Source organism: Manis pentadactyla, chromosome 12 (genome assembly GCF_030020395.1).
Source record: "Manis pentadactyla isolate mManPen7 chromosome 12, mManPen7.hap1, whole genome shotgun sequence".
Classification (NCBI taxonomy): domain Eukaryota; kingdom Metazoa; phylum Chordata; class Mammalia; order Pholidota; family Manidae; genus Manis; species Manis pentadactyla.
In genome coordinates, this window is record NC_080030.1 from 19,915,774 (window position 1) to 19,920,053 (window position 4,280).

The window sequence follows — 4,280 nt, forward strand, 5'->3', positions numbered from 1 at the left end:
TCAGCTTTTTCCTAAGGGGTCATGTATACTCCAGTTTTAATGAGAAAATCTTCATTGTTTCAGGAATATAAATTGATTGCTGTTATGTTAAGCACTAAGCACAGAGCATTAAGAAGAAAAATCCCCATAATCCAATGATAATAAGGGAATATTTAAGCAAATAATAAATTCATATAACACTTCAGAAGGTTACAGTTGTTTCTGAGAAGGAACAGGGAAATGGGACAAGGGTCATATCATTGTAAAATCAACTAAGCCTGTAAAAAAGGCCTAGTTTATTCTCCAACTTAATCTACTGGCTGTTCTTTCACTTCCAGCCCCTTAACCAGCTAAGTAACTTTGTAACTAGTATGAGAGACAGACCTTTAAAGTGTAAATGAACCTCTGTGGATAAATAATGGTGAGATCTGGATCAACACAGTCACCTAAGTAACCCCATTCTAAGACAACACTACGGAAGAATTATGAATCATCTGTATACATCAGGCCTTATGCCAACCCCTATCCAAAAGGCCCTATAAGACTCCAAACCCTTAACCCTTAGTGTGCCTCCCCTTGGTTACTCGCACTCCTATCTGAGTGTGTATGGTCTCTTCAAATCAACTTCCTTGCTGCATAAGCTTATTGCACTTGGTCTCTGAAATCTTTTATACGGTAAAGAGAGAAACTCACCAACCTCTCGTAGTCGTAAATGTGTTTCTCGCTTTGCTATTTCACCCAGCTTTCTGGTCTTAACCAAATGCTTCTTTCTCTCCCTGTTTTATTTCAGACCAGTAGGGAAGTGTTAGTTCTCAGAACATAATCTCACTCTATCCAGAGCTTTGAGGCTCCCCCCAAATTCTGGGGTGAGAGGAATATAGTTCCCATACCATATAGATCAAGCAGACACTGGATGTCAGGTTACACTGGCTTTAGGAGTTGGCGAGGGATTTTCCCCATGTGAAGCACAAGTTCAATTAACTTCCCTATCTCCTGCTGATCGTTCTCGCTCTCTACTGCATGCATGGATGCTGGCATTTGTTTCCACTCTTATTTTAATGAATGCCTTTCATTCTGGCACTTGTCAGACCTGGTCAATCAAGAATTCTTTCCGAATTAGAGTCAAGGTGCCTCCCCAAACTGGGTTAAGGTTTCATCTGGTGTGCAGGGAGCGGTCTCCCAGATGCAGCTGCCAGAAACATTATGAAGGAGAGAAATACAGGGATGAAGGGGTGAGTAGGTTATTCTATTTTTAGTTGATATTTAGGTAGGACCTAAAACAAGGTCACAAAGAACAGAAACCTCAAGAGACAGAGGGAGATGAAAGGTATTATTGTACCTCATTTTAGATAGGATAGGTTTTAATGCAACAATAGATAACTGCTAAATATCAAATTAAACACAACTAAGGGGCAATTATAATAACCTGCTGTTTTTATTTTTGGTATATTATCTTCTATTTAAGAAAACCAATCATAATCATGCTAATAATCAAATTTCAAGTAAATTTATTAACAAGTGACTATACTGAGTTTCCCTTCTAGGTAAATAGGTGGGCTTGAAATGGCATACATATTTGCGCAGAAAAATTGGTTACTCTGAATCACAGGACTGGGCAGATCTCAAGCTCCCTTGTGAACTATGCTCTGATCATAAACTTGGAAGACATTCCTGAGCATGAAGGAGATTTGAAATAGGTGATGTTAACATTATTCATTCTTTAGCATTTATGATAGATATTAGACAGGCAATTTATTTCATAGAACAATATAAAGAGTCAAATTAGAATATTTTCAGAAGAAACACGAAGGTAATTCAGTAATTTTAAAAAAGAAACAATATAAAATAAACTGACCAATCCTTCATTTCAATGAATAAACCTCCCTCATGGACACCAATTTTCGATGATTCAATATATATTGGTACAGCATGAAAGAGACATTTTGCATACAAACATAATGGGTCATTTGAAATTTTGCTTTCTCATACTTATGTTCATCTCTAACACTAATACCATGTTAGGTCAATTAATTTATTCCCATTTGTCTTTCTATGTAGACTATGCTGGGGATACCATTTGGTAACCAAATTTGCCTGAGGATATGGTGGGCAATCAGGACAAGCTGAATAAAATGAAGAAGCATTTATATAGCACAGTAGCATCTTTGTAGAGTAAGTGCCCGATTTTAAGGTTTTTATTGCATTTTAAGTGATGACAGTGAGTTTTGATATCTGAGATATCCATTTCAAAGATGGCCCTGTTGAGTAAACCTTGCCAGTTGACAAGCAGGCTGGCCTCTCCTCATCACAGTTCCCTCTCTTCCCTAGGCTGTGATTTCCTCTGCTCTATTAGTGAACATTCTTGCATCTGCTTTCAGAAATTTTTAAAAATCATTTACTGAAGTCCGCCAACTCCTGTTTTCTTGGAGTTTGTGGGTTATATCCTCTCTTATTCCCTTACTATCATCTTGATATAATCTTGGGTGGAAAAAGAAAGGAACTCGTGTACTCACTTGGCCATCTTGAGCCACAATCTGAAGTATTATCTGCAGTATTAGGAAATGAGACCATCTAAGCATCCCTCAATAAGGAAATGCTTCCATAAATTACGTTACATCTTTTGTATGGAATATTGCACACTTAAAAAATAAATTACCTATATATGTGTTGATATGTCAAGATATGATATAATTCAAAAATAAATAAGGAAATAGAGCAAGCTCTATTTCCGCGATGTGATCAAAGAGTAGTACTTTCTCTTTCTGAGGCTTTGACCCATGAAGTCATGAGAAATTCTTCATCTCCAGGACAACTGGTCTTATATGACAAGCATACCAATGAATCTTCTCAGAGCCATTTTTATATCTTTATTCCTGAGACTGTAGATGAAGGGGTTCAGCATGGGTGTGACCACAGTGTACATCACTGAAGCTATTGCACTTGAGTGTGAGCTCTGGGTAGCAGCAGAGCTAAGGTACACCCCAAGCATTGTACAATAAAATAGGGAGACAACAGAAAGATGAGATGCACATGTAGAAAATGCTTTATACTTGCCCTCAGATGATGATATTCTACATATGGAGGAAACTATCTTAGAGTAAGAATAAAGGATCCCTGCAAAGGGACCACCACACAGAAGGACAGCTGCAAAGTACATCACCAGGTTATTAAGAAAGGTGTCTGAACAGGCAAGTTGGATCATCTCATTGAGCTCACAAAAGAAGTGTGGGATTTCCAAGTTTGTACAAAAGGAGAGACGTAACATCATTAAGCTTTGTAACAAGGAATTCAGGGTACTCATGATCCAGGACACCAGGACCAGCAATTCACAGAGCTGGGGGTTCATGATGACTGTGTAATGCAGGGGGTGACAGATGGTCACATAATGGTCATAGGCCATCACAGTGAGAAGAAAGACATCCAACACTGCAAAGAGTATAAGAAAATAAATCTGGGTGATGCACCTTCATAGCTTATAGCTTTGCTCTCTGTCTGGGTGTTCCACAGCATCTTGGGGATGGTGGTGGTGGTGAAACATATGTCTACAAAGGACAGGCTGGAGAGGAAGAAGTACATGGGTGTGTGCAGGTGGGAGTCTTTACCGACAGCCAAGATGATGAGCAGGTTCCCAAACACTGTGATCAGGTACATGGAGAGGAAAAGTCCAAATACGAGGAGCTGCAGGGCTGGTTCCTCTGAAAATCCAAGAAGAAGAAATCCAGAAATTTGGGTATCATTTCCTAGGTCCATATGGTAGAGATGACTTCCAGGAAAGATGAAAAAAAATCAGTAATTTTTACTCAAACTTGCATTGTTCACATAGTTAAAATGCTACAATTAGTATTTCAGTGAATAAATTAATTTTAATATTTTTCACATGGTCCTATTTAAGGTGTCCCTTGGGCCACTTTTTATATGGAATTTTTGGCCCAATCGTCTTTTTCCCTTGAGGGGCCATGCATTCTACAGTTTTAATGGGAAATCCTTCAGGATCCCATGAATACAAATGAATGCTGACTCTGTTGTAGGCACTGTGTATGCAATGAACATAGGCCCTAGAAGGAAAAGTCTCTACAATTAAATGAAGGAGAAAGAGTAAATTAGCAAATAATAAAATAACATAATGCTGCAGGTGGTAACAGTCAGTGTGAAGAAAAGGAAAACAGGTATAAGTAGGGAGTGATAGGATGTTCTATTTTCCATTGCTATTTAGGCAAGGTCTGCAAATAAGGGGACAATTGAACAGAAACCTCAAGTATGAGAAGAACACAGATGAAAAATTAGATGGGGAAGTGTGTGCT

At 38.4% G+C, this 4,280-nt stretch overlaps 1 pseudogene; it reads right to left on the reverse strand.

Annotated features, from left to right (window-relative positions):
- Nucleotides 1-2,797: 2,797 nt before the first annotated feature.
- LOC130680099 (olfactory receptor-like protein OLF4) lies at nucleotides 2,798-3,744 on the reverse strand (annotated as a pseudogene).
- Nucleotides 3,745-4,280: the final 536 nt, after the last annotated feature.